This window comes from Triturus cristatus, chromosome 5_1 (genome assembly GCF_964204655.1).
Source record: "Triturus cristatus chromosome 5_1, aTriCri1.1, whole genome shotgun sequence".
Classification (NCBI taxonomy): domain Eukaryota; kingdom Metazoa; phylum Chordata; class Amphibia; order Caudata; family Salamandridae; genus Triturus; species Triturus cristatus.
This window is the reverse complement of record NC_140587.1, coordinates 202402121-202421478: the sequence shown is the minus strand read 5'-3', so window position 1 is coordinate 202421478 and position 19358 is coordinate 202402121.

The following is a 19358-nucleotide window of genomic DNA, read 5'->3' as shown; positions in this document are numbered from 1 at the left end:
AAGAGTGATCTAATGAGCAACTAGAGTGCTAACATTCTGATTTGTGGCAAATGTGTGACATATCTGAATGGCTTCTTGATGGAATCAAAGTAAAAAACTGAAAGCATTTCCTACTGAAGAGACTGCAGTAAATGAGGAAATTAGGAAACTTCATAACAAATAAGTCTCCCAAGATGGCCAACAGAGAAAAAAGAGCCCAAATGTAGCACAAATATCACCCAGATCTAACCCACATATAGCCCAATGACACAAGTGTGCACAACATGTTTTATTTTTTGAGTTTTTGCAGTTTTATATAGTGCAGACTGGTCAGGTATTGGAGTGTTGCATCTTACTTGGACCCCTTATTGCGTATTTTTCACGAAGTACATGAGATTGACATTGCGAAACATTGAACTTTACTTTTTTGTTAACCTGAAGTTGCTCTGAACCGGGCTTTGTAACACCCATTTTTACCTACTGGTTTTAATTAATTCTCACTGTATTGCATTAGGAAAGAATATTTACTGTGTTTATGTACTTTTATGATCTTTGTTTCTAAATCAGATCGAATAAAGTTTAATGAATTTAATTGAAGTCTCCCAAGATGGCCACCAGAGAAAGGAGCCCAAATGTAGCACAAATATCACCCAGAAGTAGCCCACGTATAGCCCAATGACAGAAGTGTGAAAAACACTTTTTATCCTTTGTTTTTTTGAGGTTTTATATAGTGCAGGCTGGTCAGATATTGGAGTGCTTTACATGAGCATTGGTTACATGATACAAGGACAAACTAATTTTTTTTGTAGGCATGGGGAGATTAAGTGATTTGACCAGAATCACAGAATGTCGAGCTGAAGCAGAAACTCCAACTTGGTTCCCCAGTTGCAAATTCTGCAGCTCTGGAAGTAACACCACATTCTCTCCCCTAAGCGTAACATTTAATCAAGTGTTCAACTGGATAAAAAAACATAAAGATAACAAATAATTTAAAAGTGCATTGTCGCTATTTCAGAAAATATTTCCTCATTTTAGTTTTTTAGAGCATTAACTATAATTTCTATGCAAATAAGACCCTCTCATTTCTATAATTTCTAAAGGAAATGCTTTAGTTTTACAGTTTTGATTAAATCAAGATTATGTCAGGCGTGTCACACTTTTGTAATAAATATAGAATGTTAGCAATCTAGTTGTTCATTAGGATACTGTTGGGAGGCAGAGGTCAGGGGCACTGACTCGGAAAATTGAAGGCAGGTAGGAGGGTGTAGAGGCAACAATTTGACCACACTGGGCAGGCAGGAAGGGCAGTGGCAGCACAACCCGGAGGGCAGTGGAAAGGGGGGCATGGGCAACAAACCAACACTGCAGTACAGGCAAGAGAGGCTGTGGCAATATAATAGACCATTGAGGGCAGAAGGAAGAGGCAGTGGTTGTATAACCATACATGCCAACATAGACGAATCAGACAGGAAAAACCCAATAGTTTTAAGCCCAAAAGGGCTTTATTTTATCTGTCTCTTGTCTACAATCTCCTCTTTTTCTACGCAAGTCACTTAGAAAAATCAATTCCCCATTTTGTTTTTCAAAATCTCCCTCTTACCAAGTTCAAGTAAATGTTAGCAAGTATGGTACATTGGATCATGGAAGGCAGGAGGAATTGGTGTAGGGACATGGACTTGGATAACAGAGGACAGGAGGGACATGAACAGGTGCACCTAACTGACCTTACAGGGCAGACATCAGAGTTTGCAGCATCACAATACACCACACAGGGCATGCGGGACAGCAGTGCAGCACAACAAACCATGGAAAGCAATAGGGAGGGGACAGGACCATGCACATGGACACCAGAGAACAGAGAGGAATGAGGCAAAGGCAGCAAGCTGACCATACTGGACAGACAGGAGAGAAAGCTGCAGCATAACAGACCATAAAGGGCAGGAGGGAGGGAACAGGGGCAGGACAATGGAACATACAAGCCAGGAGGGAGGGAATAGGGGTCTGCACATGAAAAGGGAGGTCAGGGGGCAAGGGGGCAGGAGCAGCAAGTTGACCATGGAGGTAAGGCAGGATGGGTACTAGAAGCACAACATACCATGGAGGGAAACAGTGAGACTACAATGGCATACACACAGACCATGGAAGGAAGGTGGGAGGGGGTCAGGGGCAGCTAGCTGACAACACAGGGAAGGTGGGAGGGGCCATGGCAGCACAGAAGACCATGCATGGCTTGCAAGAGGGTTAGTGGCAGCACAATTTGGACATGATAGGCAAAAGGGAGGGTGCGGGGGCATGCACAAAGGATCATGGAGGTTAGAAGGGAGGGGTAGGAGCAGGGAACAGACAAGAGAGTTCAGAGGAAGGAGCCTCACAACAGACCACGCGGGCAGGCAGGAGGTGCAGTTGCAGCACAACAGACCAGGGAGAGCAGAAGGATGTGGCAGTAAAATGGACCATGGAGGACAGGAGGAAGGGGATAGGGGCATGGAACGTGGACAGGCAGGGTGGAGGTGGCAGGGAGCGGTTACAGTCATCTGACAATGCTAGGCAGGTGGGAGGGGAGTGGCAGCTCAACAGAAAACTCAGAGTAGATAGGAGGGGCAGGTCCATGGAACATGGTTGGCAAACGGATGGATCAGGTGCATGCACACAGACATCGGAGGTCAGGTGGAAGGAGAGTTGGGGCAGCAAGCTAAGCACAGAGGCTAAGCAGGAGAGCACTGATGGGCAGGAGGAGTGGACGGGCCATCATGCTAAATGGAGGGCAGTGGCATGGATTCAGCCAACAGAGGATAGTAGAAAGTGGATGGGGCAGCAAGCTAACTGTTCAGGGAAGGCAAGAAGGCCAGTGGCAGAACAACGGCCACACAGGGCTGTAATAAGGGAGCAGGGGCATGGACTTGGACAATGGATGGCAAGGAGGAGGGGAGGCAGGAGCAGCAAGCTTAGGTAGTTGGCATCACAAAGCCACGCCAGGCCCTGCTTCCAACCCCCCACCATCCATTGGTATAGGCATCTTACTTAACATTAAACTAGAAATTCGCTGAAAAAACAAAGATTACAAGGACGTTATAGTTAAACTCAGATTTCACTTGTACAAAGCACTGAAATTCAGCAGTTATAGTTACCTGAGCTAACTATAACCTACGCCCCCACAATGCACTGCTTATGACCTCAGACATTACATCATTCATGACATGGTCAGTGACATCACTCAAGACATCACTCATGACATCTCAAATGAGCTGTGAATGGAATGGAACTATAATCACTAGAGGTTTATTTAGGGATAGTATGTGTATACTAACACCCTTTTTTATTTCTTTTCTTTTCTTTTGAACCTCTATATTATGCAACTTGCCCAGATCAATATGGCCGATAGCCTTTCCCTTTAAAGTAATGTGTAGTCCATTGTTTATGCTGATGTTTGCAATCGGAAGTATGTTTATTATGAACAAGTCACGTTGACGAACATACAGGTACGGCTGTCATGGGGCAAGATATGCTGAAATTACATTGTGTGCATCTTAACACTTGCTTTCCTTTCTTTATTGCATGAATTCCTAATTTGTCACATCGTGACCAGGCCAATATGGCTGATAGCTTTTTGGTTGAATGTAATATGCAGTCCTTTGTTAATGTTGGCAAATGGAGCCATTTCTACATTTAAGTAAGGAAGCTACAATGACTTCTTGTATTAAGATGAAGGTTCGAAATTGCTGAAATTCATGGATCACGTCCTTTGTAGATTAAATACTTCTAAACTACAACCAGAGTGCTGATTCCTTCCATGTAAGAGTGAGAGGAGGTTGAATATATACATATATATACATGTATACCACTCTTGCTTCTTTCTCCACCTCTCTTGCCTCTTTCTGTGCTTCTCTTGCCTCTTTCTGCACCTATCTTGCCTCTTTCTGCACCTCTCTTGTCTCTTTCTGCACTTCTCTTGCCTCTTTCTGCACCTCTCTTGCCTCCTTCTGCTCTTCTCTTGCCTCTTTCTGAACCTCTCTTGATTCTTTCTGCAGCTCACTCTCTTCTTTCCGCACCTCTCTTGCTTCTTTCTGCAGCTCACTCTCTTCTTTCTTTCTGCACCTCTCTTGCCTCTTTCTGCACTTTTCTTGTTTCTGTCTGCAGCTCACTGTCTTCTTTCAGCACCTCTCTTGCCTCTTTCTGTACCTCGCTTGCCTCTTTCTATACCTCTCTTCCCTCTTTCTGCAGCTCACTCTCATATCTCTGCACCTCTCTTGCCTCTTTCTGTACCTCTCTTGCCTCTTTCTGCACTTCTCTTGCTTCTTTCTGTGCCTTTCTTCCTGTTTCTGCACATCTCTTGCCTCTTTCTGTACCTGTTTTCCTCTTTCTGTACTTCTCTTGCCACTTTCTGCAGCTCACTCTCTTCTTTCTATCCCTCTCTTGCCTCTTTCTGTACCTCTCTTGCCTCTTTCTGTAACGTTCTTCTTCTTTCTGCACCTCTCTTGCTTCTTTCTGCCCCTCTCTTGCCTCTTTCTGTACCTTTCTTCTTCTTTCTGTACCTCTCTTGCCTATTTGTGCACCTCTCTTACCTCCTCCTGCTCTTCCCTTGCCTCTTCCTGTACCTCACTTGCCTCTTTCTGTACCCCTCTTGCCTCTTCATGCACGTCTCTTGCCTCTTTCTGAACCTCTCTTGCCTCTTTCTGCAGCTTACTCTCTTCTTTCTACACCTCTCTTGCCTCTTTCTGCACCTCTCTTCCCTCTTTCTGCAGCTCACTCTATTCTATCAGCACCTCTCTTGCCTCTTTCTGTACCTCTCTTGCTGCTTTCTGCAGCTCACTCTCTTCTTTCTGAACCTCTCTTGCCTCTTTCTGCACCTCTCTAGCCTCTTTCTGTACCTTTTGTCTTCTTTCTGCTCCTCTCTTGCCTCTTTCTACACCTCTCTTGCCTCTTTCTGCTCTTCTCTTGCCTCTTTCTGTACCTCACTTGCCTCCTTCTGCACCTTTCTTCCTCTTTTTACACCTCTCCTGCCTCTTTCTACACCTCTTACATCTTTCTGCACTTCTCTTGCTACTTTCTGCACCTATCTTGCATCTTACTGCACCTCTCTTGCCTCTTTCTGCACTTCTCTTGCTTCTTTCTGCAGCTCACTCTCTTCTTTTTGCACCTCTCTTGCCTCTTTCTGTACATTGCTTGCCTCTTACTGCACCTCTCTTCCCTCTTTCTGCAGCTCACTTTTATCTTTCTGCACCTCTCTTGCTCCTTTCTGCACCTCTGTTGCCTCTTTCTGTACCTCTCTTGCCTCTTTATGCACTTCTCTTGCTTCTTTCTGCACCTTTCTTCCTATTTCTGCACCTATCCTGCCTATTCCTGTACCTTTCTTCCTCTTTCTGTACCTCCCTTGCCTCTTTCTGCACCTCTCATGCCTCCTTCTGCTCTTCTCTTGCCTTTTTCTTTACCTCACTTGCCTCTTTCTGTGCCTTCTTTCCTCTTTCTTCACCTCTTGCCTCTTTCTTTAACTCTTCCCTCTTTTTGCACCCCTCTTGCCTCTTTTTGCACATCTCATGCCTCTTTCTGAACCATTCTTCTCTCCTTCTGCAGCTCACTCTCTTCACTCAGCACCTCTCTTGCCTCTTTCTGCACCTCTCATGCCTCTTTCTGCATCTCTCTTGCCTCTTTCAGCAGCTTACTCTCTTCTTTCTATGCCTCTCTCTGCACCTCTCTTGCCTCTTTCTGTACCTCTCTTGTCTCTTTCCAGCACCTCTCTTGCCTCTTTCTGCACATCTCTTGCCTCTTTCTACACCACTGTTGCCTCTTTCTGTACCACTCTTGCCTCTTTCTGCACATCTCTTGCCAGATTCTGCACCTTGCTTGCCTTTTCTGCATCTCTCTTGCCTCTTTCTGCAGCTCACTCTCTTCTTTCTACACCTCTCTCTGTACATCTCTTCCCTCTTTCTAGCACTCACTCTCTTCTTTCTGCCTCTTTCTGTACCTCTCTTGTCTCTTTCCAGCACCTCTCTTGCCTCTTTCTGCACCTCGCTTGCCTCTTTCTGCAGCTCACTCTCCTTTCTATACCTCTCTTGCCTCTTTCTGCACCTCTCTTGCCTCTTTCTGCACCTTTATTCTTCTTTCTGAACCTCTCTTGCCTCTTTCTGCACCTCGCTTGCCTCTTTATGCGCCGTTCTTCCTCTTTCTGCACCTCTCTTGCCTCCTTCTATACCTCTTACCTCTTTCTGTACCTCTCTTGCCTCATTATGCACCTCTCTTGACTCTTTCTGCTCCTCTTTTGCCTCTTTCTGCACCTTTATTCTTCTTTCTGACCCACTCTTGCCTCTTTCTACACCTCTCTTGCCTCTTTCTGCACCTCTCTTCTTTGTGCACCTCTCGTGCCTCTTTCTGTACCTCTCTTGCCTTTTTCTGCACCTCTCTTCTTTCTGCACCTCTCTTGCCTCTTTCTGCACCTCTCCTGCCTCTTTTTGTACCTCTGTTGCCTCTTTCTGTACCTCCCTTGCCTCTATCTGTACCTCTCTTGCCTTTCTACTCAACTCTTGACTGTTTCTGCACCTCTCTTGCCTCTTTCTGCACTTCTCTTGCCTCTTTCTGCACTTCTCTTACCTCTATCTGCACCTCTCTTGCTACTTTCTGCACTTCTCTTGCTTCTTTCTGTGCCTTTCCTCATTTTTTCTGCATTTCTCTTGCTATTGCCTCTTTCTGCACCTTTCATCCTCTTTCTGTACCTCTCTTGCCTCTTTCTATACCTCTTACCTCTTCCTGCACCCCTCTTGCCTCTTTCTGCATGTCTCTTGCCTCTTTCTGAACCTTTCTCGCCTCTTTCTGCAGCTCACTCTCTTCTTTCTGCACCTATCTTGCCTCATTCTGCACCTCTCCTCCCTCCTTCCTAAGCTCACTCTCTTCTATCAGAACCTCTCTTGCATCTTTATGCATCTCTGTTGCCTCTTTCTGCACCTCTCTTGCCTCTTTCTGCATATCTCTTGCCTCTTTCTGCACCTCTGTTGCCTCTTTCTGTACCTCTCTTTCCTCTTTCTGCACCTCTCTAGCCTCTTTTTGCACCTCTCTTGCATTTTCTACATCTCTCTTGCCTCTTTCTGCAGCTTACTCTCTTCTTTCTGCACCTCTCTTGCCTCTCTTTTCACCTCTCTTACAAAACCAGAGAAGTTAAGCTAACTATAACTCGCGCACCCGCAATGCACTGCTGAAGACATTACATATTACATAATTGATGACACGGTCAATGACATCACTGATGACATCACTGATGACATCATCAAGTGATTGTCTGTTTCTGTAAAGTTTAAATATGTTATATATATATACATACACACACACATATATATATATATACATATTTTTTAAAATTTATTTTGCAGCGAACGAAGTTCCAGTCGCGCTCTCACAACATAACATAAGCATCAAATCCAGGTTTCATCAAACGGGGTTTATTACTTCATAAGCCCGCCATGACACGTTTCACCCTCAAGGGGCTTGTTCATACAATGGTGCCACAGTGAGTAAAGGCTTTACATTCATTCCGTCAGTAACCATGTACATAGAAATCGGACTTCGTTCCATCATTTGCAAAAATACAAGCGCCATTTTGGAAAGTGCACTATAACACAATCTATGTGAGTACATAATATTGGTGAGTGTATGTTTCTTAGTGTATCTTTAGAATCCCATGTGTGTTCGCAATGCAGCATCATGAGTGTATAGGACCTGATCTGTTATACTTCGGCGGACTGTCAATGTGATTGTCTGTGTAATCTCTATGCCGTGCATGGTACATTATGGTATTGGTAGTGCATAGTGTCCCTCTGCTCACGATAGCCTGCGGGCTGTCAGTATATATAACTGTGTATACTAAGTCCCATGCACAGTGCTTCATGGTACATGTACTGTGTCTCTACTCGCGCGGTTGCCTTCGCCCAGTGGTGGTCTGTAAGGTTATCTACCTATTTAACCCTATAATGGGATGGTGCCTGTTGCGGTACTTAATCCACTCACATCTGCGGTTTTCTAGGGCAAGAGACAAGGGGATTTTACGGCATGTGCTCTGCCCTCGGTAACTAAATAATGAATAAACGGTGAGTGAGAGACTGCTAGACAACTCCTGCCGCGTGGTATATATCTATATATATATATATATTTTTTAAACAATGATCCTCGATTCGAAGGCTCACTCCAACCAGTTCGTTTTTAAGCAATGTGGCACTTCATCGCACGGAGTTTGTCTTCCGCCTTACGTGTTTCGGGATATTTGCATCCCTTGATCACAGGCATAGACATGCAACGATCCAGATTAATTCGAAAAAGCACACTCCTCAGCACGTGACTTTTATAGCCCTCCAATGGGCAACAAGTAAGTTCAAGATGTATTGCATGCTGGGACATGAAGTATGATGTTATTGTCCTTTGAGTGAAATTACTCGGTGCTTTTACAACAATGTTTATTTGTTACCTTGGTAGGCTCTGATCGCTGCATGAAAGTAGTTCAATTATAAACCCTTCAGTGGGCCTCCAAGGAGAGAAGTGTCACCTTCAATGCGAACTTGATTCCCACATGGAGACTTCGATTAGTTCTGTGTCTCCGTGGCCCCCGTCGAGTAAGGGGTGGTGCGCCTTCACGGCTGGAATGCCGCCAAAACATTTTTTAAACAATGATCCTCGATTCGAAGGCTCACTCCAACCAGTTCGTTTTTAAGCAATGTGGCACTTCATCGCACGGAGTTTGTCTTCCGCCTTACGCGTTTCGGGACATTTGCATCCCTTGATCACAGGCATAGACATGCAACGATCCAGATTAATTCGAAAAAGCACACTCCTCAGCACGTGACTTTTATAGCCCTCCAATGGGCAACAAGTAAGTTCAAGATGTATTGCATGCTGGGACATGAAGTATGATGTTATTGTCCTTTGAGTGAAATTACTCTGTGCTTTTACAACAATGTTTATTTGTTACCTTGGTAGGCTCTGATCGCTGCATGAAAGTAGTTCAATTATAAACCCTTCAGTGGGCCTCCAAGGAGAGAAGTGTCACCTTCAATGCGAACTTGATTCCCACATGGAGACTTCGATTAGTTCTGTGTCTCCATGGCCCCCGTCGAGTAAGGGGTGGTGCGCCTTCACGGCTGGAATGCCGCCAAAACATTTTTTAAACAATGATCCTCGATTCGAAGGCTCACTCCAACCAGTTCGTTTTTAAGCAATGTGGCACTTCATCGCACGGAGTTTGTCTTCCGCCTTACGCGTTTCGGGACATTTGCATCCCTTGATCACAGGCATAGACATGCAACGATCCAGATTAATTCGAAAAAGCACACTCCTCAGCACGTGACTTATAATTGAACTACTTTCATGCAGCGATCAGAGCCTACCAAGGTAACAAATAAACATTGTTGTAAAAGCACCGAGTAATTTCACTCAAAGGACAATAACATCATACTTCATGTCCCAGCATGCAATACAACTTGAACTTACTTGTTGCCCATTGGAGGGCTATAAAAGTCACGTGCTGAGGAGTGTGCTTTTTCGAATTAATCTGGATCGTTGCATGTCTATGCCTGTGATCAAGGGATGCAAATGTCCCGAAACGCGTAAGGCGGAAGACAAACTCCGTGCGATGAAGTGCCACATTGCTTAAAAACGAACTGGTTGGAGTGAGCCTTCGAATCGAGGATCATTGTTTAAAAAATGTTTTGGCGGCATTCCAGCCGTGAAGGCGCACCACCCCTTACTCGACGGGGGCCAAGGAGACACAGAACTAATCGAGGTCTCCATGTGGGAATCAAGTTCGCATTGAAGGTGACACTTCTCTCCTTGGAGGCCCACTGAAGGGTTTATAATTGAACTACTTTCATGCAGCGATCAGAGCCTACCAAGGTAACAAATAAACATTGTTGTAAAAGCACCGAGTAATTTCACTCAAAGGACAATAACATCATACTTCATGTCCCAGCATGCAATACATCTTGAACTTACTTGTTGCCCATTGGAGGGCTATAAAAGTCACGTGCTGAGGAGTGTGCTTTTTCGAATTAATCTGTATCGTTGCATGTCTATGCCTGTGATAAAGGGATGCAAATGTCCCGAAACGCGTAAGGCGGAAGACAAACTCCGTGCGATGAAGTGCCACATTGCTTAAAAACGAACTGGTTGGAGTGAGCCTTCGAATCGAGGATCATTGTTTAAAAAATGTTTTGGCGGCATTCCAGCCGTGAAGGCGCACCACCCCTTACTCGACGGGGGCCACGGAAACACAGAACTAATCGAAGTCTCCATGTGGGAATCAAGTTCGCATTGAAGGTGACACTTCTCTCCTTGGAGGCCCACTGAAGTGTTTATAATTGAACTACTTTCATGCAGCGATCAGAGCCTACCAAGGTAACAAATAAACATTGTTGTAAAAGCACCGAGTAATTTCACTCAAAGGACAATAACATCATACTTCATGTCCCAGCATGCAATACATCTTGAACTTACTTGTTGCCCATTGGAGGGCTATAAAAGTCACGTGCTGAGGAGTGTGCTTTTTCGAATTAATCTGGATCGTTGCATGTCTATGCCTGTGATCAAGGGATGCAAATGTCCCGAAACGCGTAAGGCGGAAGACAAACTCCGTGCGATGAAGTGCCACATTGCTTAAAAACGAACTGGTTGGAGTGAGCCTTCGAATCGAGGATCATTGTTTAAAAAATGTTTTGGCGGCATTCCAGCCGTGAAGGCGCATCACCCCTTACTCGACGGGGGCCACGGAGACACAGAACTAATCGAAGTCTCCATGTGGGAATCAAGTTCGCGTTGAAGGTGACACTTCTCTCCTTGGAGGCCCACTGAAGGGTTTATAATTGAACTACTTTCATGCAGCGATCAGAGCCTACCAAGGTAACAAATAAACATTGTTGTAAAAGCACCGAGTAATTTCACTCAAGGGACAATAATATCATACTTCATGTCCCAGCATGCAATACATCTTGAACTTACTTGTTGCCCATTGGAGGGCTATAAAAGTCACGTGCTGAGGAGTGTGCTTTTTCGAATTAATCTGGATCGTTACATGTCTATGCCTGTGATCAAGGGATGCAAATATCCCGAAACGCGTAAGGCGGAAGACAAACTCCGTGCGATGAAGTGCCACATTGCTTAAAAATGAACTGGTTGGAGTGAGCCTTCGAATCGAGGATCATTGTTTAAAAAATATATATATATATTACCTACTGGCGGTCGCCAGTAGGTAGTTATAGTTAATAGGAAATCCGCAACATTCTATTTTGAATAACTTTGGCGCCGATTGACGAATCCTGGCGAAATTTTCAAAATAGGTGGGGCGCTCCGCTCCGCTCCTACCCTGCAAGTCTCGGGGGGATTCGTCAAGTGGGGGCTGAGAAAAAAGGGGGGTCCCAAAACGTGTTTTCCCCATGCATTTTTGCATAGGACCTTTAGTCCAAGCTACAGCCCGAACGGCTGAACAGAATTACTTGAAATTTGGCAGAGAGGTAGTCCTCATGTCAGGGATGTGCCTTTTGTAGGTCTCGTGTAAATGTGTTCAGTATTTGCTGAGAAAATAGCATTTGAATCAATATATATATCTATAGGCGCGCTCCGAGCGCGTACGGTAAGCTTACCGTACGCGTACAGTGCCGTGCGCGAGCTTAATTCTGATTGGTGGTTACATGACTGTAAACATTCGAATCGGTCGAAATCAGGAAGTGTCGGCCTCCATTTTGTGTGTCTCACTCTGATAAACAAAGGAGGAGAACGTGGAAAGGGGGCAACGTAGAGAGTTGCAGACCCCCTAGCGTTTGTCAGGGGGTCCAAGAAGGTCATAAAAGTATGAAAAATAAATTTACATTTTTCCTAAAAAAATCGCGTGGTGCGCGTACCGTAAGCTTACCGTACGCGTACGGCAGAAAAAAAATAAATAAAATTAAAAAAAAGAATAAAACAAATTTAAGTGTTAAGATATTAGGGGGCTCTAAAAAGAGCAGTTGTGTTTATGAAGTGTTTTTTGGTACCTATAAGTAAGTACCGATGCAGAGTCTAAAGTTCAAGAGGAAGACTCTGTTGCCTTCATCATTGAAATGTACACCGTCTCCTCTATAAATGTCTTGCATGTTGTAACGCAAGTTGTTGTGGTATATAGAACCCATACCATAGTCTCTAAGGAAAGCAGAAATAGATTTGTTGACGTGCTTTCTTGCTTTGTCAATTTGCGGACAAAATTGGTTGGACCAGTTGCACTTTTGCCTTTGGCATATGTTAGAATATACGAAGGCAGATTGAGGAAAAAGCGACATCAATTGCACAAAGGTGTCTTTAATAAGCATTTCCAGACCTACACCAGTTAAAGTGCCTAGGTCATTTCCACTACAGTGAACAATAATAAGGTTAGGCTGTGGGAGATGTTGAAAGGTTTTCACCAAAGGCATTAATTGGTGCCACTTTAACCCTCTCTGACCAATCCATTTAATGTCTACATTTGGCAAAGCAAGGTCTCTCACCATTCCTCTCTTTTCTGCATACTTTTCATTCCAGAAGACATAGCTGTGACCTACAATCCACACTGTAAACATCTTTCAAGGAGATCTGGATGCACTCAGAAGGTGTCTTTCAGTAGAATGGCAATATGAAATGAAAGACAGTTGTAAAATGGAGGCATACATATTTTTTTTTAAAGAAAGAACTCATTGGCTGATTCAAATCTTTTAACAGTAAAAAGTAGGCTGTATGTGTACATTTTTAGAGGCATGTTTTGTATTGGTTCAGAAAATTGTGTTCCCACAGAAGATTAGTTTGGATTTGCTGTTAGGTTGGACAGGTGAACCACTCTTGCTCTTTGGATTTGAAACATTGTGTGCTGAACTTCTGACCTCTCTCCTCACAGCAGTGTTCCATGAGCTGTTGCTATGGTAGCAGGCAGAAGTCAAGTTGGGGGAAGGGTACATTTGGAAAAGGGTTGAAGTTTTCAACCAATAGAAATGTGTGATTTCATTTGAAAAAAAGTGGGAAGCACTGAGATTTGTAATTAACATGTATATGTGTGAAAAAAGAGAGGGAAACATTGCCATTTACTGGTTCTGGAGAGAGGAGAGAGGTGTAGAGCTCTGATATTCTCACTCTGATAGTCTGCTGTTTGAGTGCCACATTTCTTTCTCAACTAACTAATTTTAAAGGTGAGTTATGAGTTTGAGAGGGGATGTATGTGGTGATTTTTGATATAAATATTAGAATTGTGATTCTTCTTTAAAAGTTATGTTTTACATTTTGTGGTTAGGGAGATATTTAACTGTCTTTAACTATTTAAATATTATGGAGTGTGTTTTAAACATAAGTTAAGGTGTACTGGTATCACTGAGGAATACTGTTTTGTGCCTAGAATCAACCCATGAGTCTGTGTGCACACAGGAATTGTTGTCAGAGATTTTACTAGTGATGGTCCGGTTCTGTAAAAATGCCATTTGTAGGAAAGGGGCAGCTTTCTTTTTGTAAATATGATGGTTTCAATTTCAGCATAAATTAGTAAGACACAAATAGGTGGAAAATGCTAACACATTTGAAATTGATATTGCAGATTTTGCTTCTCATCATGCAATTGCTGAGCTTGGTCATACATATACAAAACTGCAATTAAACCTTGCCACACATGTACTTTTACATACATTACTACAATGTTTATGCTGTTATGGATGCATGCATGCATATGTCTCTTGCAACTGAAAATACACAGTCTGCATAAGCAGACTCTTAGCACACACCCAGCAGTTTAACATGTAGAATCATGCTTAGTATTCACAAGTGAGTGGTGTTTCAGGTAGCAGTGAGTAACGCTAATACATTCAACATCACACATGATCATGGTCTCAAAAAGCTGTTTGCACATGTGCTGTTTTCTGTATCTGAAAACTGTAATGAAAATGTATGCGACTGTTAGAGTACTTAACACTTGCAGAAAAAAACAGTAGTAAGTGTGGTTTGAAATTGGCAAGCACATTTCATTTTCTGCCTAAAATCACAGAAAACAGTAGTAAGTGTGCTTTGAAATTGGCAAGCAAATTTCATTTTCTGCCTAGAATCACAGCATGAGTCTGTGAGCACACAGGAATTGTTGTCAGAGATGTATTTCGTGTCACTCTGGCTCTTTTTGGATGTATCCATGCATATGTCTCTTATAACTGGAAATACACAGTCTGCATAAGCAGACTCTTAGCACACACCCAGCAGTTTATCCTGTAGAATCATGCTGAGTATTCACAAGTGAGTGGTGTTTCAGGTAGCAGTGAGTAACGCAAATACATTCAACATCACTAAGGCAGATTTCTTTTGCTGGGGTGTAGTCAGTCACCAAGGTCACACATGTTCATGGTCTCAAAAAGCTGTTTGCACATGTGCTGTTTTCTGTATCTGAAAACTGTAATGAAAATGTATCAGACTGTTAGAGTACTTAACACTTGCACAAAAAGACAGTAGTAAGTGTGCTTTGAAATTGGCAAGCAAATTTCATTTTCTGCCTAGAATCACAGCATGAGTCTGTGAGCACACAGGAATTGTTGTCAGAGATGTATTTCGTGTCACTCTGGCTCTTTTTGGATGTATCCATGCATATGTCTCTTGTAACTGGAAATACACAGTCTGCATAAGCAGACTCTTAGCACACACCCAGCAGTTTATCCTGTAGAATCATGCTGAGTATTCACAAGTGAGTGGTGTTTCAGGTAGCAGTGAGTAACGCAAATACATTCAACATCACTAAGGCAGATTTCTTTTGCTGGGGTGTAGTCAGTCACCAAGGTCACACATGTTCATGGTCTCAAAAAGCTGTTTGCACATGTGCTGTTTTCTGTATCTGAAAACTGTAATGAAAATGTATCAGACTGTTAGAGTACTTAACACTTGCACAAAAAGACAGTAGTAAGTGTGCTTTGAAATTGGCAAGCAAATTTCATTTTCTGCCTAGAATCACAGCATGAGTCTGTGAGCACACAGGAATTGTTGTCAGAGATGTATTTCGTGTCACTCTGGCTCTTTTTGGATGTATCCATGCATATGTCTCTTGTAACTGGAAATACACAGTCTGCATAAGCAGACTCTTAGCACACACCCAGCTGTTTATCCTGTAGAATCATGCTTAGTATTCACAAGTGAGTGGTGTTTCAGGTAGCAGTGAGTAACGCTAATACATACAACATCACTAAGGCTGATTTCTTTTGCTGGAGTGTAGTCAGTCACCAAGGTCACACATGTTCATGGTCTCAAAAAGCTGTTTGCACATGTGCTGTTTTCTGTATCTGAAAACTGTAATGAAAATGTATGCGACTGTTAGAGTACTTAACACTTGCAGAAAAAAACAGTAGTAAGTGTGGTTTGAAAATGTATAAGACTGTTAGAGTAATTATCACTTGTTCTACCACAGTAGTAAGTGTGCTTTCAAATTGCAAATCAAATTTCGTTTTCTGCCTAGAATCACACCATGAGTCTGTGCGCACACAGGAAGTGTTGTCAGAGATTCAATTTGTGAAACTCTGCTTCATTTAGAATTGCATTCGTATGAAAGGGGAAGCTTGATTTCTGGAAATGTGATGGTTAGCATTCAGCCCAAAACAGTTTCTCAAATAAGAGGCAAATGCTAACATATTTGAAATCAACATGGTAGATTTTTCTTCCACTCTTGCAATGGGTCATGTAGTTGCTACATAAAAAAAACTCATATTAACCCTTACCACACATGTCGTCTTACATACATGTTTACAGTGTTTAAGCAGTTATGTAAGGGTCCATTCAAGTCTCTCTTGCACCTGACAGTAGACAGTCTCCAGAACCACACTCTTAGCAGAGAGCTAGCTGTTTTTCCTGTACACTCATGCTTACTAATCAGCACTGTGTGGTGTTTTAGGTAGGAGTGAGGAACGCTAATACATTGAACATCACCAAGGCTCATTATCTTTGCTGGAGTGTAGTCAGTCAGCCAGGTTACACATGTACATGCTCTGAAAAAGCTGTTTGGACATGTGCTCTTTTCTGCCAAAATAAACTATAAAGAAAATGTGTCAGACTGTTAGAGTAATTAACAGTTGCAAAAAAAAAAAAGTAAGTGCTTTTGAATTGCAAATCAAATATTGTGTTCTGCCTAGAATCACACCAAGAGTCTGTGTGCACACAGGAATTGTTCTTAGAAATTAAATTCGTGTTGGTTTTGTTGTGTTTTTCACTTGTAGGAAAGGGGTAGATAGTGTTATAAGATTAGAAAAGATCATAACAAATACAGTAATATATTTAAATTACAAAAAGGTATTTTTTTTTACTTTCTTTCAGGTATTGCTGCAGAGCAGTGAAGAAAATATAAGATGCCTATAAAATCAAGAAAGCGAAAACAACAGAAAAAACATGTATATTTGAAGACAACTGGAGGACCCAAGTTATTTGAAGATGCTCATGTTGGGAAAAAGAAAAAGTCTTCTGGTAAGCAGACAAAGGAATTCTTTAAAAATATATTCATAAAAAGGAAAAATTTAAAAAATGTCACCATTGGAAAAACTGTTTCAAGTAGAAAACAACAGGACAATAGTGAGAATTTACTAAATGCTAATGTAGAAGCACGAGCAATAAAAATTGACTTGAAAAGAAAATCAGCATTTAAAGAGATACGTAGGAAAATGTTTCAGAGAAGAGTGATGTCCAATTTGCTAAAGGATGTGAAAAAATATAAGAAAAGAGCTAAATTTTACAAGAGAAAAAAAGATATTGAAGCCATTGTAGCTAAGGCTTTAGAATTAAAAAGAAAACTATTCATTTTAATTTTGAACAGGATGCGTACATTAGATAAAATGGTCAATGTAATGAAGTCACAAAGCAAAACGAAAAGAGTAGTGAAAAGAAATAACTTTTGTAAAGTGTTTTTAGGAGAATGGATGCATAGTTCAAGTACTGAACCATTTTTTAATGAAGAGAGTTATCCTCAAAGTAATAGTTTGCTGCATGCAGTTGACACCACTGTGCGTCAGGAAACTATTGATAAATTACGTGACTTTCTAAGAGAATATAGTAAAAAGAGTGTTAAACAGAAGATTAAGGTGCTTCAAAGACTAGATCCATGCAGAGTGAGAGAGAATACTGGTTTGCAAGGACATTCTCTGGCTTGTCTTTCTAGGAAAGTTTGCCAAAGGGTTTTTCATCATTTTAGGATGCTGGCAGTTCATCATACTGAAATGAGAAAGTTTGTGAGAAGATTGTATTTTGCCAAAAGTCCAGCACTAAAGTTAAATGAGTTGAATAGGGCTCTGTTCCGTGGAACTGTATCAGATGTAGAGAAGGTTACTGATGAAATTCAGTTTTGTTACTTTGGTCCGGAACAAGAAAGTGCAGAAAATGACACAGTTATTGAGGAAAATGTGGAAGAGAATGTAGAACCCTCTGTAAGTAAGAAATTTGAAGATCAGATGACAAAATTTGCTATCACCTCTAATGAAAGACCAAATATTACTTGTATATGTTGCCGGAGAAGCCATTACAAAAATCAAACAAGGAATGTTGATCTGTATGAAAAAAGTGAAGAAGAAGATAATTATAAGTGGAAGGATTTTGCAACATATATATTTCTTGAAAAATGTTTTGATTTGGGTGAAGATCAGCGTATTTGCAAATATTGTTATAACAAGTTACAAGAAAATAAAATGCCTGCTAGAGCTGTACATAATAATTTAGAACTGGTTGATATTCCAGTTGAACTTTCTGATTTAAATACGTATGAGTCTATACTCATTCAATGTGTTCATCCGTTCCAGACCATAGTACGTATGGAGCCAAAAACCGGTAAATTACCTCCTTCAGATTTACAGAGAGGTTTAAAAGGAAGAGTGGTCTATTTGCCGTTGGATTTGAAAAAAAAATATGGAAACTATTGATGCAGATACTTTGGAAACTGAACCATTAGTTATTCTGGTTAATGGTGTACCTACGAAGAATAAGAAAATTTGGCAGGAGCTGGTAGATGTACGGAAAGTACAAAGAGCAAATTTATATTTGAAAAGGAATAATAAATGGTATGAATCAATTTATATAGATGAAGATGAAGAAGATGTACTAGGAGACACAGAAACACCAACTGGGCAAATTGAAAAAGTTGACTAGTCAAAAGAAGAAGAAATTTATGAACATTTCAGCATACATCCTCTTCATTCAAAAGAAGTAATGGCAAACACCATTGATCTGTTTCAAATGAAAAAAGCCAAAGGAACTCCCGTGAGTGTATGGGAGGAGAGCTTGGAAGCTCGTTGTTTTCCCCAGCTGTTTCCTACAGGAGAAGGTGGACGATACGATGAACGCCCAGTACAGATTCCTGCTTCTGAGTATCGGACTACAAGATTATATGCAGAAGATCCAAGATTTCGTCAAAGTATTCCATATTTGTTCCATCTGTTATTTGAAAGTGACTTGTCTGCACTATCTTATGCAGTAAACCACATTTTAAAAAGTGGAACACATCTACATAATGTGTCTGCTAAGGATTTTATGAACAAAGTGCAGCAGCGAGATGATCATTTGGAATCACAATTGATCAATCTGATGGCTTGTCAGCGTGGGACAAATTAATATTGGTACCGACGCCATGGAGAATTGAAGAGTATGTTACGGAATTTAGGAACTCCTACATGGTTCCTAACCCTAAGCTGTGCCGAGTACGCTTGGGATGATTTATTGGATTTTCTACGAGAGGCAAATTCAAACATTAAAAACATCGAATACAAGACAGCAGGAGAACTGTGCTCATTGGATCCGGTTAATGTTTGCAGATATTTCAATCATAGATTTGAGGCTATGATGTCCTTCATCTGCAATAAAAAAAATCCACCTCTTGGAGAAGTTGTGGATTTCTTTTGGAGAAAAGAGTACCAAGTAAGAGGTGCTCCTCATATTCATATGCTGTTGTGGATCAAGGATGCTCCAAAATTTGGAACAGATGCTGATGAAGCAGTGTTATCTTTCATTGAAGAATATGCAACATGTGCTATACCTAAAAGCACAGAAGAGAAAAAGTTAAAAGAGCAAGTTTTACGTTTCCAAAGTCATCGGTGTGGAAAATACTGTCGACGGAAGTACAAGACCAAAGAAAAATTCTACACAAAATGTCGATTTGGATTTCCTAGACCTGTTCTTTCAAAAGGAAGAGTCAACAGTTTTATGTCAGCTGTGCGACATACTATTACAAGAAAATCTCCCCAAAATACGTACAACCTAAGAAGAAAAGAAGAGTCAAAATATATAAATGACTACAACCCAGTCATTTTATCCATGTGGAATGCTAACATGGATATTCAGTATGTGGCAGACAATTCTATTGCTGTTGCTCGGTATGTCACATCTTACATCACTTAATCTGAGAAAACGGAATTGAAGGAAAT